This window comes from Felis catus, chromosome B2 (genome assembly GCF_018350175.1).
Source record: "Felis catus isolate Fca126 chromosome B2, F.catus_Fca126_mat1.0, whole genome shotgun sequence".
Lineage (NCBI taxonomy): Eukaryota > Metazoa > Chordata > Mammalia > Carnivora > Felidae > Felis > Felis catus.
The window spans coordinates 148,810,655-148,837,412 of NC_058372.1; the positions used below are offsets into that span (position 1 = coordinate 148,810,655).

General features: G+C 55.3%; 1 long non-coding RNA gene across 1 annotated transcript; it reads right to left on the reverse strand.

Moving 5' to 3' along the window:
• Positions 1 to 17,207: 17,207 nt before the first annotated feature.
• LOC109500038 lies at positions 17,208 to 24,986 on the reverse strand. The gene is made up of 3 exons (XR_002742547.2): positions 24,340 to 24,986; positions 20,512 to 20,707; positions 17,208 to 17,787 (listed from the first exon to the last, which is right to left on the reverse strand). It is a non-coding gene; the product is annotated as an uncharacterized LOC109500038 (long non-coding RNA).
• Between the last annotated feature and the right edge of the window lie 1,772 nt (positions 24,987 to 26,758).

Here is a 26,758-nt window from a genome sequence, read left to right on the forward strand (position 1 = left end):
TTCCATTTATCACTTGATGGATGTCTGGGTGGTTTTCACCGTTAGGAATAATGCTGTCGCGAAAATCATTTGCAAGTTTTGTGTGAACACGTATTTTCAGTTATCCTGGGTGTGTGTATATATATATATATATATATATGCCTAGAAGTAGAATTTCTGGACCGTGTGGTAATCCTGTGTTTAACTTTTCTAAGGAACTGCCAGACCCTCCCAAAGTGGCTGCACCATTTTGGGTTCCCCAGTAACGGACAAGGGTTCCAATTCTCCGTACCTCACTTCCAATAGCTGTGCTTTCCGCAAGAGCAGGCACATTCTCACTGGTTGTACAGCCCGCTGTTGAATCCGAGTATCGGTTTTGTGGTCCGTCCGCGTTGGCATGGTTGAGACCGTCTAGGCGTGCATATGTGCACGTGTGTGCCCGCAGACCCGTGTGCGTGCGTCTTCTCCCACGTAAGCAGATCATCCCCCCGGTCGTGAGCGATGTCGTCATTCTAACACGTCGCGCACAGAAATACAACCTACTTATGTGTAATTTTCGGTAGTTTTAGAAAGAGTTGACTCACTTATCTGGCTTCGTGGTCTCTTTCCACCCACGTTGAGGTTCACAAGGCCAGGGATTTGTACGTTCTGTCCACGGCTCGTATCCCTACGACCAGAGCACTGCCTGGCACACAGGAGGCGCCCAGTGAATATTTGTTGAACTGAATGTGTATTATGATGTCCAGGAGGGGCGAGAACTACTGATAAGCTGGTGGCCCCTGTGATGGTCACTTTAGTCCCAACAGAGCAGAAAATGAGTGGTAGTATTTCTCCAGCACAAGTCCAAGTGATCCAGCAGTTATGAGTGTCTTAAATGAAATTGTTCTAAATTCGATAATGAGGGACGCCTGGGTGGCTCGGTCAGTTAAGCGTCCGACTCTTAGTTTCTGCTCAAGTCATGATCTCACGGTTCCTGAGGTTGAGCCCCGCACTGGGCTCTGTGCTGACGATGCAGAGCCTGCTTAGGATTTTCTGTCTCTCTCTCAAAAATAAATAAATAAACTTAAAAATTTTTGATAATGCAATAATACAGTTGAAATCTCCTTGGGTCAACTTGACTCTATGCTTTTAAAGCAATTGTTCAGAGTGCTTGAGATCTCAGTAGATCTCTTCCCGCTGCGCCTGGGCTTTTTGCAGGGTGACAGAAGAGAGGGCTTCAGAACAAGAAAAGCTCAGCGCGGAGCAGAGGGAGGTGTTACACGGGATTAAAACATACGTGTACACGAACCCTCCATTTGAGGAGCGGTGATGTCTCGAACAGGGTCACGGAGGTCCACAAAAAGCAGCAAACGTTATCACGTTGGACCCAAACATCCTTCCTGGCGCTGCGTTGGCCCTCGGTGGGGTCTGGTCCAAACGTGACGGAAGGAAGCACGGCTCAGGCATGCAGACTGTCGTTTTTACCTCCCCCCCCCCACCCCGCTCGCACACCAGCCACAGAAAACAGAACTCACCTTGAAACCCTGAGGTCTTGACGTCCCGCATGCTAAAACCAAGATGCAGCTTAAAAAGGGAAGATGTGACAACTACAATGGGATCGTACACTTAGGGGTTGAATTGTACCCACTCAAAACCCGCACGTGTGTGTCTGCACCCCCAGCGCCTAGCATGCGACCTTATTCGGAAATAGGGGTTGCTGAGGATCGAATTAGTGAAGACGAGGTCATGCTGGAGCAGGCTGGGCCTCTGATCCGCTGTCACTGGTGTCCTCAGAGACAGAGATCCGGACGCCAACACACACGGGGCGGGGGGCACCCTGGGACGAGGAGGCAGACCCGTCACTACAAGCCGGGGAACGTCACAGGTGCCAGCGGCCCCCCAGACGCTGGTCAGAGGCCTGGATCAGTTTCTCCCCCAGCCTCTGAAGGAGCCAACCCCCGTCCACACCTGGGTCTCCGACCTCTGGCCTCCGGAACCGCGAATCGGAACGTTTCTGTGGTACGTTCTCATTGTTCCCTGCCCGGCCCCCTCGATGCCCGTGTCCTGTTGCTGAAACTTGCAGCCCAGCCCAGCCCTGGGTCCGCCCCGCCGACCACTGTGTCCAGCGTGGCAGGTGATCAGGTGGCTCGGTCGACGCCCTCCACCCGATCAGGAGCCCCCGCTGCCCGGCGAGGCTTCTGACGCCCAAATCCGCTCCACGCAGAGGCCGATGCGAACGTCCTCTCTCCTGAAGTTGCTGACCACACGCCCTCGCTTGATAACGTGGCCTCACCCCCGTCACCCCGCAGAGGCTTCGTGTCTGTCAGTCACCTGCTCTGACACCTGTGTTCTCCTCCACCTCCCCGCCTGCTGTCCTCCCGCCAGCCCTCGGAAGCTGCCCCCTGGGACGCCGGGGACCTCCGTGCCGCTAAATCTCTGGGTGCTTTTTGGTCTGCGTCTTACGTTGGCACCTGGCGCCCGTATCCAAACCCCCAAGCTCTCTTCCAGTGACTTCTGCTGGCTTCGTCTTCTCACGGTCCTTGGACGTCTCCTCCGCACGCTCCGGCTGGTTCTCTCCAGACGCTCCCGCCTGTGCCCAAGCCTCCCAGGGACACCTCACACTGTCCCTCCTCAAGGTGTCCCTGTCACCAGGTAAGAAGTCTCATCGGGTGTCTCCTGCGCTTCCAATAAGCAGCATGGGCCCAGCATGGCCCCAGCTGCACGTGTGAGCGCTCCCTTCAGGGACCAGCACCCCCAGCGACACAGCCCCCCCCCCCCCCCCCCCCCGTGAGACAGCGGCGCGGCCGGGAGCCTGGGACTCTGCTGGGCTTCCCCTCCCCTCCGCGCCCCCGCCGGTGCCAACTCTTGCCACTCGTGCATCTGGACTCTGCGACGTGTTAGCCCCTCTCCCCACCCCCACCCCCCCACTGCCACCACCTCTGTTCAGGCCGCTGCTCGCCCGGACAAACCTCCCACCTCGGGTCCTCCGGCCTCCAAGCCAATCACTCACTACACACGGTCCCTGAGTGGTGTCTCTGGGAGGTGACCTCATCAGATCACCGCCGTATTTAAAAACACTCCACGGGGCTCCTGGGTGGCTCGGGTGGTTGGGCGTCTGACTTCGGCTCAGGTCATGATCTCGCCGTTCCCGGTTCGAACCCCGCGCCGGGCTCTGTGCTGACGGCTCAAGCCCGGAGCCTCCTTTGGATTCCGTGTCTCCCTCTCTCTCTGCCCCTCCCCCACTCGTGCTCTTTCTCCCTCTCTTTCTCTCTCTCTCTCAAAAATAAGTAAACATTAAAAAAAAAAAAAAAAAAAAAAACCACGCCACGGCGTCTTGTTCCCCCGAGGACGGAGCCCACACACTGCAGCGCGACCTAGAAAACTCTCCGGTCTGGCCTCGACCGCTTCCCAGAACATTCCTCTGCCCTCCGCGTACACAGCCTCTTGTAGGTCTCTTCGAACATGCCCTTCCGTCTCCCTCGAGCAGAACACATCCACTCCCTCCTTGTTCCCCACCACCTCCACCGTCACCTGGCTTGCGCGGAGCTGTGCCCTGGCGCACCTGCCCCCCATCAGAGCACAGATTCCGTGACTGGGGCCCTGGTCACAGCCCCCAGCCTAGACCTTTCCAGAAAGGCCTAGTGTCCTCTGTCCAAATTCCGTATCTCCGCGCTAATTTTTTTTTTTAATTTATGTATTTATTTTGACAGCGTGTGCGCAAGAGGGGAAGGGGCAGAGAGAGAGGGAGAGAGAGAGAGAATCCCAAGCAGGCCCTGTCAGTGCGCAGAGCCAGAGGTGGGGCTCAGACTCACAAACCGTGAGCCCCTGACCCTGGGCCGACATCGAGAGTCAGACGCTCAACCAACTGAGCCACCCAGACGCCCTTCCAGGTTAGTTTTGCAATCCAGTTTTGGGCCATCTCCTTGGGTGCCTTAGTGCAACTTCACAAAACGGTGTAACACAGGCCACGTGAGAGTCACGTGAACAGCCGACCGCCTCAGCCCCCGGCGGGGCGGGCGGCAGACGACTGATGGGGCATCAGGGGACCCAGCAAGCCTCTGCGTAACGGGGCCCATTCCCGGGCTCCACGCCCTGGGTGCCGGGCTGTGCCGAGGCCCCGCCTGCCCCTGCACCACCCGCCCCCCCAGCTGTCCCCCTCAGAAGCTGGAGGCAGAGCCTGGAGAGACCCGGAGAAAAGCCAGTGCGCTAAAGCCGACTTTGGAACGTGACACGGCCCTGGGCGGAGGCCAGCGCCTCGGAAACGGAGCTGGAGTCCCCCAGACCGCGGCCGGGCCCGGAGTCGGCCCCTGGGGCACCTGGCGGGCGGGCCTGGGTTCCCGCCGGGACGCTGCTCCTCGTTCTAAAGCCAAGGACGCCTCGTGCACCTCCTGGAGAGGCAGGTCCGGATCACGCGTCAGCTCGGCTCCCGGCTTCGCCTCTTGGGGACGGGAGTGTCCCGCCGGGGCCCAGGCCGGGATGTGCTCAGAGGTTCCGAGACCACAGGCCGGGCCTGAGCAGGGCGGTCGCCGGCCCCAAGGGGACGTAAGGCACAAGCAAACCAAAAAGGCTGGCCCCCGGCCTCGTGCGTGGAGAGGGTCTGCGGGCAGAACCCAGAGCCCAGAGCAGATTCTCTCTCTCTCTCTCTCTCCTGCATGTTATGCGCTCTCTCTTTCAAAACAAAAAAAACAAGGGGCGCCTGGGGGGGCTCAGTCGGTTGAGCCTCTGACTTCAGCTCAGGTCACGATCTTGCGGTTCGTGGGTTCAAGCCCCGCCTCCGGCTCTGTGCTGATGGCTCAGAGCTGCTGCGGATTCTGGGTCTCCCTCGCTCTCTGCCCCTCCCCCACTCGCTCTCTCTCTCTCTCTCTGTGTCGAAAATGAATAAAGATTAGAAAAAATCTAAGTAAAATAAAAATAATAGAAAATAATAAAAATAAAAGCATTATAAATCTATTTTGGAGCCTAATTTTAGGTCCGTTTTATTTCTTTGCTTGCTTATTTCCCCAAGGCTATTGTAAAGGCCGCCATCCCCCGTGGTGCTTCAAGTCTTTCACGGGACGAAGAAAGAATCACGTTCAGTGTTCTTTGTCCCCTCTACTTTATTACGTGACAAATCTTTTTCATGTTTGTTTTTTTTTTTACTCTTTTCAAAACGTACGTATTTGTTTCTATGTTTTTTAAGCGGTCGCTACACCTCACGTGGGGCGGGAACTCACGACCCCAAGGTCAAGAGTCGCACGCGCCACCGACTGAGCCAGTGGGGTTTTTAATCCTCTTCCTACCTTATTACCTTACTGTTCTTTTCCTTCTGCTCGAGCGTAGACACACGATGTGACCCTGGTTTCAGGCGTACAGACGGTGGCGCGACAAGCTGTACCTGACGCCGTGCTCACCACGCCGCGGCTGCCACCGTCACCTCACGGCGCCAAGACGACACCGACTGTCCCCGCGCTGTGCCTCCTACTCCGGTGACTTCTTCAGAAGCGCCCGAGGATTGTGCCGTCTTCCACGTGGCCGAACCCCGCACGCCCCCCTCCGCCTGCCATTAGCGTCTTTGAAGCGTGTCATTTGGAGACGCTGGGGCTCGGGGCGCTGGCCTCAGGGACGAGTCATCCGTCTCCAGCAGCGGTCGTGACGCCCGGAGACACGAGTGACTCGAGCGCGCGTGGCAGAGGCCCCTGCACGCTGCCGTCTAAGGGACTTCCGGTCCCCCCCTCCCCCGGCGCTTCTTCCCTTCTCCGGCCCGGGGGGCGGGGTCTGAGCTCAGCCGGGGCCGGGCCTCGAACCCGCAGACCCGCGGGCGCCTCGGAGGCCGATCTCGGGCCCGCGGTGCGAGCGTCGGGGTTGAGAAACGGGGCTCGGCTTCGCGCCTCGGAGCCAGTACCCCCGCTTTCCAGAACGTCTGCGGGGCTCCCTGCCCGCGCGGGGCGCTGCCGCCAGGAGGGGACCAGCCGCCCGCCGAGGTCACCTTTGCCTCGAAGGACAGCGTCACGCGCTGACGACGCGACTCCCGCCTGCGGCGTGCCGCTCTTGGGACTCGGGGAGGGAGATGGCAGCCGTGCGTGTGTGTGTGTGAGAGAGAGAGAGTGTGTGTGAGAAAGTGTTATGAGTGTGTGTGATTGACAGAGTGCGTGTCAGAGTGTGTATGTGTGAGTGTGTGAGTGTGTGTGAAAGAGTGTGTGAGAGTGTGAGAGACTGTGGGAGCGTAGGTGTGTGTGTGTGTGAGTGTGTGAGAGTATGTGTGAGTGAGCCAGAGTTGTGAAATAGTGTGTGAGAAACTGTATATGAGAGTGTGTGAGAGGGTGTGTGAAAGAATGAGTGTGCATGAGAGTGCATGTGAGTGTGGGAGTGTGTGTGAGACAGTAAGTGTGTGAGAGACTGTGTCAGAGTTGTGAGACGGTGTGAGAGGGTTTGTGAGAATTTCGAGAGTGTATGTGAAAGTGAGAATGGGTGAGTTTGCATGAGTATGTGTGAGAGAATATGTGAGAGTGTGTGTGAAGGGTGTGTGAGCGTGAATGTGAGAGTGTGTGAACGTGTGTGAGATTGAGTGTGTGTGAGAGAATTGTGAGTGTATATGAAAAAGTGTGAGTGTGTGTGAAAGAGTTGTGAAAGTTTGAGAGTGTGTGTGTGTGAATGTGCATGAGTGTGAGAGACTGTGTGACGGAAAGCGTGTGAGACGGGGGGGGGGGGGGGGGGGGACATGAGGGACTCCACATGAGGTGTGGGGGGCATCGCAGGTGTCTAAGCAGCAGCGCTCCTCCCCCCACTCTCCCCCTCGCTCCCTCCCTCCTTCTCCCCACCCCGCTCTCCCCCTCCCCCTACTCTCCCCCTCCCCCTGCTCTCCCCTCCCCCCACCCCTCCCTCGTTCTCCCCCCTCCCCCTCGCTCCAGCTCTCTTCCTTTCCCCCTCCCCCTCACTCCCTCCCTCCTTCTCCCCACCCTGCTCTCCCCCTCATCCTCCCCCCTGCTGTATTCCCCCTGCTCTCCCCCTCGCCCTCCCCTCACTCTCCCCTTCCCTCCCTCGTTCTCCCCCCTCCCCCTCGCTCCAGCTCTCTTCCTTTCCCCCCTCCCCCTCATCCCCCCCACTCTCCCCCTCACTCCCTCCCTCGTTCTCCCCGCCCGGCTCTCTCCCTCATCCTACCCCCTGCTCTATCCCCCCTCCCTCCCTGCTCTCCCCCCCACTCTCCCCTTTGTCCTCCCCCCCTTCCCCCTCCCCCTGAAGGACCCTTTCACTACGTTCTCTGGATTCCACGTCCAAGCTGCTCCTTGGCTCCGTGTTAGGCAGGTGCCACGTTAACTTCCCGCTGGTGGCCGGCGGCCGGCGGCTGACCTGGGAGGGTCACCTCTCCTTCATGCCCCCCCCCCAAAAAGTGAGGTCAGTGCCATGCAGCTGCCGCTCGAACTCCTCGCAGAGCCTTGTTGTCGCAAAGAAAGGCGGCATTGTCGTCGATCTTGTTTGTCACACCCAACTCGCCGCGCTCTTGCCGATCTGCGCCAACTCTCATGTTTTCACCTCACAGGGAATCGCCAGAGACACGCTGCGCGTCGCTCGGCGCTTCTCAGTCCGACCGCCCTCCGGCCCGGCTCCCAGGGCAGGGGGAGGCCAGGCGGGTCCAGGCAGGGGCCACCGGCGTGGAAACCAACGGACTGACGGTCCGGCAGCCTGGGCATTTGGGCGGCCTGGCCTACAAGTGACCTCAGAGAATCGGCGCAGACGGTTCACGGTGGACGAACTTAGGCTCAGGAGCGGATGGAGGGAAAGACTAAACGAGGAGAGAAACAGAGAAAGACGGAAGGAAGAAAAGGAAGGAGCGATAGGGAAAATGGAGGAGAGTACAGAACAAGGTTTTGACATTTGAAATCAATGTTATACTCTTTTGCGATAATTATGTTTCTTGGTAGAGGTTGGTTTGTTTGTTTTCCGCAAAGTAAGTATACAAAGGCCGTGGGCCCGTCCTAACTCACCATGCTGTGTATTTCCTACAACTCAAAAGTTTGTCGCACTAAATTATAAAAATAGGAAGAAAATGTTTAAATCGTATAAGCTCGGGGCACCTGGGTGCCTCAGTCGGTTAAGCGTGTGGCTCTCGATTTCTGCTCAGCTCATGATCTCATCGTTCATGGGTTCAATCCCCGCATCAGGCTCTGGACAGGCATCGAGGAGGCTGCTGGGGAGTCTCTCTCCCTCTCTGTCTGCCCTTCCCCCTCTGATGCTTGCTCTCTCAATCTCTCTCTCTCTCTCAGAATAAATAAACTTAAAAAATTGTGTAAACTCGATTTTGAAAAGAAAAATAGAAATGGAACGGCCCTTCTAGAGACAAATGCTTTCACAATGTACATAAACTTCCCAAACTGGAGGAAATCTTCCCAGAAATTTTTCCAAACTTTGAGGTGACTTCCTTGGGGCGATTTTGAAATCCTAAGAATATTAGCTATTATGCCTGGACGTCTTTTTAAACAGAAAAGGAAAGGAAACACTGATACTCCAGCGTCTTCCCATTAGCAGTCAGATCCTTCAAGGGAAGACCGTGTAGGTCAGTGTCGGCGTGACCAAAATTGTGTGGAGAGCCGAGGATGAGACGCCGCTTTCCCTCCAAGAGATGGGAAGCAGTGGACAGATGTCAGACTGCGGCTCAGCTGCGTGACTTCATGCAAGGACCTTCCGGGGTCTGCACCCCGGTGTCCTCGGGAAGAAAGAAACCATGCTTCTGACCGTGTCTAGACTTACTCCCCGAAACGATATTGACCCGACGGACGTGCACTTGGAATTCTCAGGCTCCACGCGTTAGCGAACCCTTCCTCCGGCTCAGCCTGGAAGCTGAGGAGGGGACGCGGCGGACCACCCGGAGGAAGCGGTCTGAACCCCCCCCCAACCCCGTTCCCATCGGGCGTGTTCACGGGGGCGGCCGCGTCCAAACCTCAAGTCTGCCAGCGTTGGTGGTTCACAAATTCAGCTCAGTGAGTCTGGCCATTTTTTAATGCAACAGAAGAGAGAAGAATGTGACGTATCCTAAGTAACATAGAGCGTAAAGGAGTAGAAGAGATTGCACTTCACACAGCAGGGGGAAGTGTGGTTTCATTACCAGTTTTGCTTCAAACACACACACACACACACACACACACACACGCACGCAGTGGGAAGTGCGTGTACTTCTTACTGTAGGTCGCGGCGGCGCCAGAGGAAATGAAAGGAAAAGCAAAGGCACTCCCTCCAGGGACGAGGGGGCCGAGGAGGCAGGCCACCAGCCCCGGAGGGTTCTGGGAAGGCTGGGATCCCCAACCTCGGGGAGGTCTGTGCACCTGTCTTCAGGATGCGAAGAAGCCTTTGCTACCTGCACACCAGTCGCACCAGAGAGAGAGGAGGAGGTGGGGCTGGGGGGGGGGGGGGGACCGCAGGGGGGACCTCGGAGGAAGGCGCGGTCCTGGGGGCTGGAGCCCTGGGCGGTTTCCTGGAGGTGAACAAAGTGCCTCCGATGGTGACCTGACCAGGAGAAGTGCTCTACCAAAGGCAGTCGAGGCCAAAGGCAGAGGTCGCTTTCAACACAGAAATCGGGGCTGGGCAGGTGCAGAGGCGACGCTCGCTGTGTTGCTATGGCAACCTGGTAGCGCTTCCGCCTTCTGCAAACAGCGTCGCCGTCGCCATGCCCACCGGCACCTGCCGCCCAGGCAACCCCCCCCCTTGCATTGTTCCTGTGCCACAGAGCCCGGGGAGCCCCCCAGGCCTGCGGGGGGGGCTGGCAGCACCCCCACCCCCACCCTCGGCTGAGCGATTTGTTCTGCCAGCGGGCACAACTCAGCTCTGGTCTTTGTCCCTGTTCCGTGAGACGCTCGTCTAGAGGAGGGGGCAGGGCGGACAGAACGGGCAGACGTTCCTGTTCCCTTGGTGACAGCCCGAACCTCCGTTTCGGGAGAGGGCGGGGGACTCGGGAGGGGCGCCCACACCTCACGGCCTAACATGAGACCCGTGGGGGGGCGCGTGGCTGGCCCCAGGCGCGCTCCACGTGGAGGAAGGGCCCTCGACGGTGGCCTTGTGACCTGGTCCAGCTCACAACGGAGACGGGATCTCGGGTCAGATCCTGCTTCCTCTCCCCCCCTACCTGAACTTGACCCTTCAGTCACCAAGGAAGTAAAGGGAGATTCTTAGGGACAGGAGTGGCACGGGGAGAGAAGACTGTTCAAGAAAACCCAGCAAAAGCCAGTGTTCTCTAAATCCGTGGTATTTCTCCGCAAATATTCACCCCAGCCTCAGTAAGTTCAAGGGACCCTTTTGGACTAGAATGAGGATGATAATTAGGAAGCAACCTATCTTCAAAATGGGCAAACACGGGAACGGACGCTCCCCCAGAGCGGGTCTAGGGACAGAGACGGCACTCGGCGGCACTGGTCGTCGGAGGGAAGAAAATCAAAACCCCGGCGAGATGCTCCCTCGGATCTGCGAGGCGGGCTACAATTCTACAGGTGAGCACACAGAGCCTGGGCCGGGATGGGAAGAAACTAAAACTCGCATCTCCCGGCGGTGGGGGTGTTAAGTCAGCACGACCCCTTCGGAAGCCGGTCTCACGGCTTCTTAACCAGATAAACATACATTTGCCCAAGAGCCCCCTTCCCACCCCTAGGCCTTTACCCAAAAGAAATGATGTGTGTGTCACAGAAAGGCGTGCACAGGCGTGTTTACAGCAGCCTCAACTGTGACGACCCCAAAACTGGAAGGAACCCCAAGGTCTACTGAGTTGGGAACGGGGAACCCAAGGGTAGGGGGACCGTCTGAAGGAACGCCGCTCCGCGATAGAAGGGATTCATGCCGCACCTGCACAAGGCTGGTCCTCGGAGAGGAAAAAGAACAGACCAAAGCCTGCCTAGCGGAAAAGTCGCTTGCGTAGAATTCTAGAAAAAAGCAGGGGCACCTGGGTGACTCAGTGGGTTAAGCGTCCGACACTTGATTTGGCTCAGGTCACGATCTCCGGGTTCATGAGATCGAGCCTCGTATCGGGCTCTGTGCTGATGACTCAGAGCCTGCTTGGGATTCTCTCTCTCTCTCTCTCTCTCTCTCTCTCAATAAATAAATTAAAAAAAAAAAAGAGTTCTAGAAAATACCAACTAACGTCTCAGCGGTTGCTTTGGAACGATGAGGGGAGAGAGCCAGAAGAGGGCAGGGGAAAGTTCCCAAAGGGGCACAAGGAAATTGGGGGGGTTGGGCATGTCAGGCGTTTTGCACGTGGGGACGGCTTCACAGGTGCATACAGAGCCCAGACTTACTGGAGTAGATGGGTTTATGCGGCTCACTGCCCGGCAAGGGTGCCCCAGAAAGCTGTAGGACACACAGAACCCCCTTTGCCTCCGCAGGTCCCCACCTGTCACCCGCCCTGTTCTCTCTAAAGGTGGCGTTTGTCCTCATTGCCGTGTGGCCACCGTGAGCTGATCTCCATCATCCCAATTCCGAGGAAACCACTCCTGGGGGGGCCACTGCTCGCCTGCGGCCGCTCCCCTCCCCCCTCTCTCACCGCCTACTTCTCACAAGCCGGCTTTCTGTTCTTCTGCATTGTCCTTGGGGGCCTCAGCCACTCCGCCACTCCTTCCGAAGCTGCCCCAGGACGCTGATGGCTCAGCGCCCCTCCCTCGCCCTGACCTCTGTCCCGACTCCACATCACACCCAACAAGAGTCCCCAGCAGCCCCTGAAATCCCAGGGCCTCAAATCCGCCCATTTGCCTCTCCCGAGACTCACCTCCCCACCCCCCGTACATCTTGAGCAACGTCACGCCGTCCTCCAAATCCGAGAGCCAGGGGGGCCCTGACGCGTCCCCCCGCATCGACGGCGCGTCCCCAGGCCCGCGAGCCCCACCCGCCGGTGGTGGCCGTGCCAAGCCGCGGCCCCACGTGCGCGCCACCTGCCGCCCCAGCCCTCGGCCTGTCCCCCTGCTCCCTCACCTCCACCGGCCGGGCCGCGCCTCTGAAAGCCAGATCTAGTCCCTCTCCGTCCCGGCAAACCCTCCCGAGGCAGCCGGGCCTCCCTGTGCATGAGAAGCTTCCGGAAGGATCATTCAAGAGGCGGTGCAGCCTCCCGGGCCAGAGGTTTGGCTTCAGCCGCTCCGAGGGGGGGCTGAGAAGTCGACAGTTTAACCAAACGCCCGGTGCCCCATGTGGGAAGGGGGCTGGGGGAGGGAAGTGGGAAGGGCCTGGTGAGAAACCCCCCAGACGTTTTGATTTGGGGATAAGTGGGGGAGGGGCGTGTGCCAGGGAGCTTGTGGGTGGAGCCCGGGGATGCTGCCCGCACCCCTCCGGGCCCAGGGCAGCCCCACCCCTGCCACAGCAGGGCCCCTCCAGCCTCGGGGGGTCAGTTTGCTGGAGAATGAGGGGTCCTGGGGCAGGATGAGGCCCCGAGTCCATCCGGGACCCACAAAGCCCCTTGTGACCGCCCTCCCAACTTCCCACTGTGGTGCCCCCCAGACAGGAGACACCAGAGGGTCCCAGGAGCGTGCAGCTTTGCACACTCGTGTGCTCTGGTCCCGCACGGCCACCCCCCATCCGAACCCTGCACCTTTGGCAGCTTTCAACCGGCTCGGGACCCACGGTTGCCCAGTCGGAAGCTTCTGCTTGGATATGATTTCTGGGGCTGGGGGGGGGGGTACTCAGAGCATGCGGCGGCCTCGACGGGGTGGGACCGCGGTAGTGATGGCATCGGGTGACGCCCCGTTGTGACTTTGGCCGCACCTGCTTGCCTTCCCGCGCCACACTCTCTAGACTCCTAGCAGTTTTCCAGGCTTCTTCGAATCAGTTGTGGGTTTTTTGTTCGTTTTTGTTTTTGTTTTTAGCTTATTTCAAGAGTCTAACTGGCTCGATCTCCACCACTTAGTGTGTCTGGCATTAGAAAGGACCCCCCCCCAATTTTGTTGACCAAATATGGGGAGTAAGAAGGGCAGCAAAGACGGCATTGGGAACATAAAGCCAGGGAACCCCGAATGTTCTAGCTGAACGGCAAGATGGCTCTCACCTTTTCAGAGGACAGCGGAGGGCCATGCGCGGGGCAGGACGTGTGTGGGCAGAAAAGGCTACCACAGGGCCTTTGTGGAGCTAACTGGATATCTTCCAAAGCTGACAGAAAGAAAGGAGATGAAGTCATGAATGGCGAACGGCGTCCCGCTCACTACCCAGCTCCGGGACCAAAACAGACAAGCCCACACTTGTCACACACATGCAAATCTCTCCTGGGAAGCCAGCGAGCCCGGACGGGCGCTACAAAAAATGAGTCATCCCGATTGGAAACAACAAAGGAGAACAACAAGTCAAGTGGGTTTAGGGATAGAAATAAAGCAAAGCCCGGACAGAAGGTTCAACGCAAACACGTGTTGCGCAAGCGAGTAACTTGGGTCAAGTCATTCCTTCGGCGGGCGTGTCAGGATACGAGCCGAGCCTCCTACTCGTAAAAAGGCGTGTGTAGAAGGTTCTACACATTACACACATGTGCAAACACAGAGACGCCCGCTGGCGGGCACACCCGTCTTCGGACCACGGCGCTCCTCGTGAGCACAAGGACATGAGGACAGGGCTGGACAGTCAGGGTTTCCGACTTTCGCGGCCAAGCGAGCAGAGTCGTTTAGTATCTGTTGAGCCTCATCATTGAGAAGCTCGGTTTGTCTTTTGGGTGTCTGTTTCATTTCATAGAAAGTGTGATGTTGGGGCGCCTGGGTGGCGCAGTCGGTTAAGCGTCCGACTTCAGCCAGGTCACGATCTCGCGGTCCGTGAGTTCGAGCCCCGCGTCAGGCTCTGGGCTGATGGCTCGGAGCCTGGAGCCTGTTTCCGATTCTGTGTCTCCCTCTCTCTCTGCCCCTCCCCCGTTCATGCTCTGTCTCTCTCTGTCCCAAAAATAAATAAACGTTGGAAAAAAAAAAAAAAAAAGAAAGTGTGATGCCACAAAAACCATGATCCTCAACCGCAGATAATTTGAGACGCAAAGAAAATCTATAGAATAATTGGCCGAGCTATGGAAGGAATAGTTTGTGAAAAATCGGTCGGGTCAGTGCGTCACGTCTAACATAACCTTCGCTAGAGGGACAAACGCTTCCTGCGGAGGGCCGGAGATGGGCGAAGCCCACGGTGGTGGAGACGGTCCTTTACCATATTCGGCTGTTCCCTCTGTGGTTATTCCCAGCATTCACGGTCTGTCCTACCCGGTGTCCCACAGGAAGTGCCCCCACCCTCTGGTGGCAGGTGGGGGCTGGGCCAGCAGGTGCCCGAGCCGTCGTGAGGTTTCTCCAGAGAGCTCGTCCCTGCGCCCCGAGGCCCCGCGTGGACAGACCCCGGGAGGAAGTGTGGCCGGAGCTGAAAGGGTTCGTCCCCCCAGCCAGCGGGGTCGGCCTGGGCCCCGGGCTCTCCCACGGGGGAATTGGGTTGGAATGCTGATAAATCGCAGCCTGGGAAGTCACACAACAGAGGGACAACAGCGTCGGGAGCGCAGCCAGGAAGAAGCCCACCTCGCCTGGACTGAGGACGAGGAGGTAAAACCAGACAGGAGGAAGTGAGGGTGCAGCGGACGCGACCCCGAGCTGGAGTGCGCCAGGCGGGCCAAGGGGTGCGCGTGCGGAAGGGGCCAGGAGGTGGCCCGCAGCCGGGTGGGGGGTCGCGGGGGGTGAGGGCCGTGCGGGCAGGGCACCCGCTCCTACGTGCTGGTTCCCGCGTGGCTTTTACCTTCCGAGTAGAAATGAGCCATCGGAGAGCGGGTTCTCGGCACCTGCCGGCCGGGGCTGGGCGTCCCTGGATCAGAGCTCCTGCCCGTACCCGCCTCCCGCCGTGGGAAAGGAGGGCCGGAAGCAGACACGCTTCCCTTACGTCGGTGACCCCGTCCCTTACGTCGGTGACCCCGTCCAGGGCACGGCCTCACAGGTGTGTGAGTGGAGGGCCAGGCGGCCGGACCAGCCCTCACCGTGTCCTGACTCACCGGCAGAGCTGAAGACGCGGGTTGTCCGCCTTTCCAAGAATTCACACGCGCCCATGTGGCACGACTGTAAGTGCCTTCGGGAACATTGCTGGGAGGTCTCCGGCCCCCTCGGGGAAGCGGCCCTGAGCGGCCTTGCACTCAGAGGCCAGACATCGCCCTTGAGGGTGACAACTCGGGGGGAGGGGGAGAGCGGGACGTTCAAAGCTTTGCTTCGTTGAGAGGAACCCCAGAGGCCCATGACGCGCGTCAGTGTTTGGATCTGCCACGGAAGCCCGTCGGCCCTGGGTCTGGCGTGAGACTGCGGCTCTCAGCTGGCCAGTGAGTCTGGCCGGCTGCCCAGTCCCAGCCTCCCAGCACGGCCGCGCCCCCCTCTCTGCGAGCGGCGAGGAAACAAGACGCTCTAGGGCATTCCCAAACGGGGGTCCGCGAGTGCTGCCGGGGAACCCCTGACGGCTGGACGTCCGCGGTAACTGTGGCTCAGCACAGCTGGGGGCCAGTGACAACGGGGGGACCCCGGCAGGGTCTCGGAACCCTCTCACTAAGGAGCAGCCCGTTCTGTGGGGGCCGAGGAGCTTTACAAAGGCGACATCATCCTGTTCCTTGTGCCAGAGGTGCCCTCGCGTTGATGGGACTCAATGCGCACGGCCCCCTGGGGCGCTGGGGGGACACGTTCCTGACCCCTCAACGGGGACTTTGATGTGGCAGGTTTGGGGCAGGGTCGGTGCTGCTGCCCACGTGGAGCAGGGCTTGGAGCAGAGTGGGGCACCGGCTGCACGTGAGGGTCCCCGGGGAGTGTCACCAAAACGCCTAAGTCAGGGGCCTCAGTCATTCCCGGACGTTCTGATTTACTTGGTCAGGACGGTGCCCTCACCCTGATTGTTTTTTTATGTTTACTTATTTATTTTTGAGAGAGAGAGAGAGAGAGAGAGAGAGACAACATGCACAAGCGGGGGAGGGGCAGAGAGAGAGGGAGACACCGAATCCGAAGCAGCTCCAGGCTCTGAGCTGTCAGCCCAGAGCCCGACGCGGGGCTTGAACTCACGGACTGTGAGATCGTGACCTGAGCGGAAGTTGGACGCTCAAGCAACTGAGCCCCCCCCCCCCGCCGCCACCCCACCAACTCCCGTACAGACTCTTAAGGGCTCATCCTGTCCACACCCGGAACCCGCTGGAGGCAACTCGGCTCTGTCTGGTTCAGTAACGTGCGGGGTGCTGTTCCCCAGTGTTGGAGACGGCTCATGTTACCAAAAGCCAGACAGCAGCCTCCCGGGATTTTCATGTCAGGAATTAACATCTCTCCGAACTCCTTCCATTCCCCCCAATTACACAGAAGACCCAAATTGGCAAGGTTTCTCCTCTGTAAACGATGAGGAGGAAAGACACAAAATTTGCATGGATTTTAAGTTGCTTCGCTGGAGATACATTTCAATATCTGGTCCATGGGGGTGGGGGGGGGGTTTGCAGGAAGAAAGGTTTTAGTCGGGGATTCTGAAGGCAGAGTTGTGTTTTCACTGTTTTGTTTTTAAGTCTCCCGGGGCAGCCAGGGCCAACGCGGAAGAGCTCTGAACTCGGGGCTGAGAAGGAAAAAAAAAATCATTTAATGGTACTGCCACTTAAAGGCCATTTTAATGACAAAAACTACACATTATCACCAAGCGTATTTAAGAATGTGAGAAATCTCCTCTCTTCTGAGTCCTTTTCATGACAATTGGAAGGGCTCACTAGTCTGTGTCCCCTCTAGCTTTGCACTTGCAAAGGAAACAGAAAAAAAATCCACAAGCCACCAAACAATGTGATGTTTGTTTTCCCCCCCGGGTGGTATTTTGAATAAAGTGGCCTCACAGGCCTGCCAGGCGATTTTAATCTCTAAGTCCCTAGAGAAGCACTCTGGCCGGGTCCTGCCTGGGTGGCCTCCCAGGGGGCTGGTCCTCCCTCCTCTGCTCTCTGTGTCTCTCTCTGCCCACCGACCCAGCCTCGATGCCCCCTGCCGCCCTCCCCAAGCCCGGAGCTCTGACGCCAATGCAACCGGTGGGGTCCCTGCTCCTGGCGGGCCAGGCCCCGCGCGTCTCCAGCCAGTTGTCACAACAGGAGCCAGCGCCCTGTGCCAGCGTCCCCGGTCACTGTCCTTCATGAGCTACCAGACAGCCACCTGTGCTTGGGGGGGCGTGGGGGGTAGGGCATTGCGTGTTGGCCCTTGCCGTGTGATTTTTCTTGCTCTATTTTATCTTTAACGTTTTTCTGTTTATTTATTTTTGAGACAGAGAGAGAGAGAGAGAGAGAGCAAGCGTGGAATCCGGGGAGAGATGGAGAGAGAGGGAGACAGGGGATCCCAAACAGGCTCTGCGCTGAGAGCAGTGAACCCGATGCGGGGCTCAAACTCACGTGAGATCATGACCTGAGCTGAAGTCGGACGCTTAACGGACTGAGCCACGCAGGCACCCTTCAAATTAACGGTTTTAAGGTGCCTAGTTCAGGGACATTAGAATATTTATCATGTTATACACCTCAGCCTAGTTCTAAAACGTTTCCATCACCTCAAAAGGCAACCCCATCCCTATTAATCAGTGTCCCCCATATGTCCCTCCCCTGGCCCTGCCAGCCAGCAGTCTGCATCCTGTCTGCCAATTTACCTATTTTGGATATTTTAAATAAAGGTCATCATAAGATATGTGGCATTTTGTGTCCGGCTTCTTTCACGCGATGCAACGATTCTGAACTTCATCCGCACGGTAGCAGGGATCAGAACTTCATTTTTCTTGATGGCTGATATGTTATTGTATGTTTGGACCACAATCTGTGTGTTCATTCATCATCCACTGATGGACGTTTGGGTTGTTTCCATCTTGTGCGCGTACATCTAGTAGGTTACGTACCTGTTTTCCGTTTTGAGGGGTATTTACCTAGGAGCGGAATTGTCGGGTATCGGTAAGTCTATGTTTAACATTTGAGGAACCACCAATCTGTTCTCCACATTGCTGAACCATTTCACTTTCCCAGCAGCAATATATGAGGGTTTGCCTTTCTCTATATCCTCACGAACACTTGTAATTTTTCTTTTCTATTTTTTAGAGTTCATCTACTTATTTTGAGAGAGAGAGAGAGAGAATGAGAGAGAGTGGGGAGTGGGCAGAGAGAGGGGGAGAGAGAGAATCCCAAGCAGGCTCCCTGCCCAGCACAGAGCCTGACACGGGCTCACGAACCGTGAGATAGTGACCCGAGCCGAGGTTGGACGCTTAACCGACTGAGTCCCCCAGGCGCCCCAGGAGTCATTTTCTGTGTTTATTGTTCCATCAAGTCGCACCATTCCCTCCCATAGGTGCTTTCATGGGTCTGGATCCTGGCACTGGGAGGGTAGCCTGGGCATCCCTGGGAGGGGGAGCTGTGAGTGAGTCCAATCCCCGAGAGGGCACCACCACCCGGTGATAAGGAAACACAACTGGAGCCCCTTCCTTTTGCCCTTAATGTGTCTACTCCAGCCAAGTGTCACCGAAACCCAAGCTGGGCTGCCCATCACTCTGAAAGGCCACCCCTCAAGAGATGAGTGTTGACTGGAAAGGAATAGGAGCTTTACTCTGGAGGCCGGCCCCCTGGGGAGAAGGTGGACTCTTGTCCAAAGGCCAACTCCCGGTTTTCTGCCTGGCCCAGAGATTTTTAGAGGGGTTTAATCAGTTCAGGGAGGGCAGTGGTCTGTGACATTTCTTGACTACGTGCAGACTGATGATGTCAGCTACGGAGTTATCTCCGTGCTCCGAGGTTGTGCAATGTCTAGGTCCTTGGTGCCTGGGGCAGGGCTTGGGGGGGGGGGGTAGGTTGGGCGGGTTGTGCAAGGAGGTCTGGTTTCTCGGTGCCCGAGGGTTGTGCAGGAGTGCTCTGTTCTTTCCTCAAAGGAGCGCGAGGTCTACGGATGCACAAAGGGATATCAGCAAAGTCATGTGCATGACCTTAAAGAAGAAAAACATTTTTTGCTAACAGATCGCCAGGCTGATCAGAAGGCCAACACAGATTCAAGTGGACCCGCTGGCCTCTGGGGCCTGGGGATGTTCTGGTCCTTCATTCCCCAAGGCCAACGGTCTGCAAATCCCAAAGAAAGTAAATGAGTTGTTACGGATCAAGGGCCGTAAGTCAGCAAGCGAGGAGTGTGTTCCCTTGAAGCAAGGTAACCCTTAAGACCAGACGCAGGGCTGCTATCAATCCCCACTGTTGATCTCACTGTTCTGTAACTATGGGATTAGGGGCAAAGGTCTGTCTTCTGTAGCTACTTCCTGCTGATCAGGAGGCGTAGGGATTTGGGAGCGGAAGTTGTTACAGAGTGGGAGAATCTCGTTTCCTGCGCTTGCTGCGAAGGGGACAGTAAGGGCATCTCCAGGCCATTACCGATGGCATGAGCTCCTGCTCAACAGATGTAAAAAGTCAAACACCAACCAAAGAGAAGGGGAATGAGAAACACAGTCATGCTTACTATGTTATATTTCCTCTTGGAAGGAGTTGAATGTAGCCAGCTGCTAAAAGAATTTACGGAGAGGGCATCTATAGCTGTGATGTGTTTACGTGAATTTTTCATGACTTCTGTTATATCTTTCAGGTAATTTGGACATAGACGGTACTCTGTTTTAATGAGAGCATGAAAATGGGCCTCCTTCAACTACAGTCAGCATACCAAGGGCCATTTGGTTTTGGAGAGCCACCTTTCAAATTTGTGGGTGACTGTGGCAGATTTGGTTACAGGTGGCCACTGGATGCTCGGGTCAAGCCTCTAGTTGCAATTTTACGTAACAGAGGTAGTTCCTGGGAAGAATATGGCTAAGAGATCAAACCACCAAGAAGCTCTTTTCGTTTGATGTCTACTCTTAACGATATCCCAATTATGAGGAATTTCTGGCAAGTGGGAGATGATGTCTGGGCATATGGGTGTCCCCAAGGGCATCATCCAATCCAACCATAAGGAAAGTGGGACCACCTACTGTCTCCACAAGTCCATTGTCAACCCAGTGGAGTGACGTACACTCGGGCTTTTAAGTGATTTTGTCATCGTGGCCGCATCGATGGTCAAGGTGAGAGTTGAGTTACACAATTGCTGGGAGTCCATCCTATCGTGTAGCTGGTCACGTAATCACATGCCTGTGGGAGCTGTTACTGTCCCCACAGAGCAACAAGCACAACGACTGTCTATACGTGACCTACTGTGTCCATTTCTCTGAAGTTAACATCGAGTTGTCTAGCTTAGGGAAACAACATTCAAAGAGAGTTAATCAGAACAAGAATTTAACATCCCCAGAAGTGTGTTATTAAACCATAATAACCACTCTCACTTCCAACGATAGCCAAATTAAGATTAATTCATTTGAAAACAAGTCCAGTTTTAACAGACTTGGCCTAATTATTTATATAAGCTCAGCAAGAACATTGATTGACCATGTAGATTCTTTAAAACTCATTTTGCTGGAACTCTTCATAAGGAATCTCCGGATTGAACTTTTAATAGATTCTTGAGGCCAAAAGCCCAGTCAAATGCTTGCCATCACACTTGCCCGCAACACCTGTAAATCTGGGCAAATTCTTGTTCTTGAGTTCCCCAAATATCCTGAGGTTCCAGCACCTGCCAGGAAGTGATGCTCTTTGCTCACCTGGTAAGGTTGCTGGAAACCCTGGAAGCCAGGTATCAGGCCAAGGTTTCCAAGGGGCTTTGTTGGTTCCATGCTTCGTAAAGTCAACCTTAGTTCCCTAAAGCTGTCTGGCCATATGTGAGTCTATGAATGTCACTCTCAAATATGACGTTCCAGTCAAAGCCTTGGTAAAGTCACCGAGGTTCCCAATGGTGTCCTGTGACAAGGAGAACAGATTCTTCTTGAACTTACATAGGTAACTATAATCACCATGAAAGAAAGAATACTTCCTGAGAGTTTCTGAATTTCAGAGGGCTCAGGTAGGGAGAAAAATTAAATGCTTCAATTTGTTCACAAAAGAATAATTTATCGTATTTCTGTAAGCCATAGGTAAGAGAACGTTTCCTTGAATGTGAGAGAGAAAACATTAGAAAACCAGCAATATTTCAAGCACGACTCATAAAAATACCATCATCTTCCTCAATCCATTCAGCCCCATGTTACTAATAATTCTTGTTCTGCTTGAACGCAGTTTTTTCATAAATTCTGGAAACTTTCAGCTTAGTTTTATGTTCTTGAAGATCCCCAAACAATAACTATAACAAACAATAACTATAAATGACAAAAAAAAAAAACCCTAAAAAATAGCCCCAGCTAAAGACCTGACGAGAGCTCGTTCTAATGCAGATGACAAGGAAATCGGGTTATTTCTGTGACACGTGGCATTTCCATAATTCAAGTGGTGGCCTTACACCAGCACATACTAACACGTTAGCAACTGCACCTAATTCCTAAAACAGTGACAGCATTTACCCATGCAATCAAACCCGAAGTCTATCATCGTCTGGTTGACAATGCTTCCCATGTCCTTTAACATACCAAATAAACAAGCCCAATGAGTCAAAAAGATTTCATTTAGAATCTGAATCTTGGGAATTTTGTTTTAAAAAAAAAAAAAAAAACAAAGGAGGCGATGGCGATCTGGCTGTGACATCTGTCACCGCATTGATCACCAGGGTTCATTTGGCTGAACTGGCGGGCGCTCTCTCGGTGGAAGAAGATGATCTTCCTTCTCCGAGAGAGGAGGACTGCTCTTTGGTCAAGGGTATACTAGCTGCGCCCCTTGCTAGACCTCCAAACACGCCCTCGATGTCCGTTTGGGGGAGAACGTAGGGTAGTCAGGCTTCCAGGACCCCAGCCTGACGGTGGCAGGCTGCCTTTCTTTAAATAAATGAGTAAAACCTCAGAAAGTTATAAAGTGCATGCCAAACGAGGATTACAGCTCATTGCAAAACTTAAAACTTCATCATTTGTTCAACCAAAGTAGCAAAAGAGACTCCAAAGGCAACTACATAGGGTTACGTAGTTGTGCGTAAAACTTGACTCCTTTAGGGGCGCCCGGGCGGCTCGGACGGTTAAGCCTCCAACTCTTGATTTCGGTTCAGGTCACGATCTCACGGTTCAGGGGATCGAGCCCCGCGCTGGGCTCTGTGCTGACAGCGCGGAGTCTGCTTGGGATTCTCTCCCTCCCTCTCTCTCGCCCCTCCTACGCACGCCTTCTAAATAACTAAATAAATACGCTAAGAAAAAAAACCTCAGCTCCTTTAACACTGAGAAATTTTAGTTCTCTTTAGGAACCAAACATCCAATAAAGACAAAACATAGAAACTTTGGTTTTCCGGGCAAAGAAAAGAGAAAGGCTTTGTTTACAATTTCTTATCAAGTGCAAACCAACAGTCCAAGAACACTTTGTCTTTTGAAACGAGAGAAAAGCCTCTACCAGTAGAGTTTTTGAAATTCATTCATTTCGATCTTAGTCCTGACCACACGTAAAATTCCTTTCTAACGCTTTCCCTTTGCAAGACTTCTACAACTTTCTTTTGCATTCAGATTCTGTTCTAAGCCTTCTCTCTAGATAACCGGTCTCAGGTTAGGACAAAACTACTTCCTTTCACCTCAACAGAAATGTATTCTCCTTTCTTATACCTTTCTTACTTATCTCCTACTTTCCTTATCATTTCCACCAGGCTTCCCTACACTTAGCAGAATTTTAATTCTTGGAAACCTTAGTCTCCAGGGAAAACTAGTAACCAGTTGTGAAGTGTTTGTTTAAATTTTTTTTTTTTACATTTATTTCTTTTTGAGAGACAGAGAGAGACAGAGCACAAGCGGGGGAGGGGCAGAGAGAGAGGGAGACACAGAATCGGAAGCAGGCTCCAGGCTCCGGGCTGCCAGCGCAGAGCCCGACGCGGGGCTCGAACCCACGAACCGCAAGATCATGACCTGAGCTGAAGTCGGACGCCCAACCGACTGAGCCACCCAGGTGCCCCTGAAGTGTTTGTTACACCAGGATTCTTTAGATGGCAAAGTTATGAATACATTTCATAGTTTTTAGGAACATGCATTTTTCATAGTATGATCTTTCAGTAAGGACCCAAACATTTTTATTTTCTCTGCAATAAGAAGTCAAAAGCGGATAATCCTTGGGGCTCTTGGGTGGCTCAGTCGGCTAAACATCCACCTTTGGCTCAGGTCATGATCTCACAGTTCGTGAGTTTGAGCCCCGAGTCGGACTCTGTGCCGACAGCTTAGAGCCTGGAGCCTGCTTCGGATACTGTGTCTCCCTCTCTCTCTGCCCCTCCTCCTCTCTCTCTCAAAAATAAACGTTAAAAAAATTGTTTTAAAGTAGATAATCCATATGTTCAATAATTCATGTTTCAGTATTTTCAAGACTTAGCTATCCAATGAATTCAATCCAATTTATAATCTAGCAAAAACTCCAAGTTTTAGGTTGCCAAAGATTTTGAAAGCTATCTTAATAATTACCCAGGAGAACTTCATGAGACAAAAGGAACCATCATTTGAAGCCACCTTTGCTGACAAATCGCAGTCGAAATAACATGAGCTCCTTGGTAGAATAAAGGTTTTATATCCAATGCCAAGAACTCTAAGGACATGTCTATTTCAGTTAAACTAACAGCTTTGAACTAGCCTTAACATCAAATACGTTGCACCTGCGTCCGTGACAGTCGCTCCGTTTGTTCCCACTGTCTGTTGTGTTTGGGGCGCCTGTGGGGAGATGTGGCGGTTTCAGTCCTGGGGGAGCCCCCGGGACCCTCCGTGCAGATGTGGGACTTGCCTCGGTTTGGGCCTTGTAAGGAAGTGGTCCAACAGCTTGAGGGCTCTTGGCTCCTCAACAGTGACGGTAGGAGGGTCAGGAGCTAATGATGCCAGGGGGATGGCACAGGGGGCCCGTGACACAAGCCACACCTGCAGTGGTGCAGGAACAGGAGTTGGGGAGGTGGCGGCAGAGGGGACAGGGGTGCCGCCGGTGAGGCGGAAGGGCAGGGGGGCAGTTAAAGTCTAGACTAACATTCCATTTTCTCTGTTTCCTGTCTCCCTTCCTGCAAAACAGACTTTTCCTCCAATTGCTTTCCAGCTCTCTGCACCGTTTCTGGGAAGTATGTCCTCGTGGACTTTCTTTGGGAACCAAAGGTGCGTTCCCCATCCTCCCGGGCAAAAGCCCAGAACGAACGCGAAAGACCCAGAATCATGACCAGCTGCAGCTGTTGGCATTTGCTTCCCCCCGCAAAGTGGGGGTGGTGGGTGTTTCACCCGCATACATAGGCCAGGTAGTGTGACGGTAGAAAATAGTCACCCTTTTCGTAGTCCCGGGCTTTGGGTTACGTTCTTCCCATGTGTTCAACATACGGCCCTATGGGCTGTTTGGTGGGACAGAAATAGAACCCGCATTGTACACAAGCTTAACACAACACAATACAGCCCCCTCACACCCCAAAACACACCTGCTCCAAGTTCCAAATATGGCGGCTACTCCGAGCGACTCACCTGGTCCAGAAGCAGCTCGGCCAAAGGCTCCTGTCCTGTCCCCTCCAACCGAAAGGCGAAACTAGCAGTTGGTGTGGTTGGTCTGGAATCAGCAGGCAGTTTCCTCAAGACAAGCACAGCAGCAGGGCCGGGCCCCCCCAGGCTCCCTTCCAAGGCCAACTAAGCTCCAGCTTGTCTCCCGTGACCCTCAGAGCGACTAGCCTGGACGCAAAGAGTGAGCCCGGGCTTGCGGCCTGGCCTTCTGCTTCCTCTGCCCAGGCCCAGGCCTGCTCGCCCCCGAGCCCAGCTCGCCGCATGTGTCACCGAAGCCCATGTTCCGCTGCCTGTCGCTGTCACGGCCACCACTCAAGAGAGGAGTGTTGAATGGGAAGGAATAGGAGCTTTACTCTGGAGGCCGGCCACCTGGGGAGAAGGCGGACTCTCGTCCAAAGGCCAACTCCCGGTTTTCTGCCTGGCCCAGAGATTTTTAGAGGGGTTTAATCAGTTCAGGGAGGGCAGTGGTCTGTGACATTTCTTGGCTATGTGCAGACTGATGATGTCAGCCACGGAGTTATCTCGGTGCTCTGAGGTTGTCCAAGGTCTAGTTCCTTGGTGCCTGGGGCGGGGAGCAGGGGGTCAGGTGGGTGAGCTGTGCAAGGAAGTCTGGTTTCTTGGCGCCTGGGGTGGGGTCGGGGTCGGGGGAGGTTAGGCGGGTTGTGCAAGGAGGTCTGGCTCCTCGGTGCCCAAGGGTTGTGCAAGAGTGTTCTGTTCTTTCCACCAAGGAGCTCAAAGTCTACGGATGCGCAAAGGGATGTCAGCAAAGTCACGCGCACGTCCTTAAAAAAGAAAACCATTTTTTGCTAACAGATCACTGGGCTGATCACAAAGCCGAGGGGGCTTCAGACAGACCCGCTGGCCTCTGGGGCCTGGGGATGTTCTGGTCCTTCACTCCCCAAGGCAAATCTCAAAGACAGTCAATGAGTTCTGTTACAGATCCCGGGCCCTAAGTCAGCAAGCAAGGAGTGCGTTCCCTTGAAGCAAGTTAACCCTTGAGACCAGCCGCAGGGCTGCTAAAGGAGGTCAGCAGCTGTGCTGACGAGAGGCAGGGGTCCTGAGTTATTCTGCCACAACCTGGTCCAGCCAGCTCAAAGGGACCAGCCAGGGCAGAGCGCTAACTCAGTGGAAGAAGAGTAAAGCCGCTTGGTAGGGTATCTCTTCACCGATTTCACAACTCCAAGCCCCCTTCCCTCCGTCCTTGAAGCCCATGGCACATACACGAGGCAGCAGTCGGGAGCAGGCCTGCTGAGGTTCAAACCTCAGCTCCCGCCCCTGCTGCTGGATGACAGTGAGCAGGCGGACCAGCCTCTCTGGGCCTCAGCCTTGAAGTAACCTCTGTGTCACAAAGATGTCAGGCTAATTGCATGGGTTCATATATGTACCGTGTCAGAGAAATAATTATTCTGCCGCTTGTTAAAAGACGGTAAGGAAGACTTTATTTTATGCATCAGTTGCCCAAACTGTCACAACAGCAAGAGAGAGCAAGGCCAGCGCCAAACAGAACAAAGACGGCTGGGGTCACGGCAGAGGGGCGGAGTGGGGCTCAGTGCGTGGGGAATCACTGCGGAGACGTCACAGGGGTGATCAGGCATCGAGGGAGGGGAAACTCTCCAAACGGAGCAGGGCTGTTGCCACAATGGGGCTGGGCCGGCCAAGGACAGGGCCCAAGGACGAGGCCCAAGGACGAGGCCTCATTGAAAAGAGGCTCAAGTCCGGTCAAGGGGAAAAGTCCACCAATGAAAAGGGTGTAGGGACAGAGGTAGGGACCCCGTGGTCCTTCCTCGGGAGGGTGGAAGGCATAGAATTCCTCAGGTTTCGCGACCAGCTCTGCCACGTAATAGACGTGTGTGGGCAACTTCTGAAACCTACCTGCCCCGTACCGTGCTCACGGGGTCCCTGCAAGGCCCCGTGTGACCCGCCCCATCCCCGCGCGTCTCCTCTGGGCTCGCGGCCCAGTGGCACCCGAGCTTCCTTGTGGCTTGATCTCCCCGCTTGGCTGGCCCCCCTGCCTGACCGCAGGTCCCCCAGACCCGAGCGGCCAGCCCCCCGACTTCTCAAAGTCTCTGTTGGGACTCAGCGTCCCGGTGGTGCCGACCCGGCTACCCGATCTGCTGCCACAGCCTGCTGCCCCCCGCCCCCCTCCATGGACCCTTCCATCTGCTTTCTCTCTCCCACTGCATCAACCGCCTTCTAACACATCGGGCCATCTTCCTCGTTTGTCACCGTCTCCCACCACCAGGATCCAAGCCCTGCGGGGAGGCCAAGTCTCAGACCAGGGCCGGCCCGTGTTGGGCGCGCGGTAAGTGGATGACCGGGGCTACGTGTGCCACAACCATGCGTGTCGGTGCCCAGCACAGAGGGGTGCTCCGCGGCCGAGCTGTAG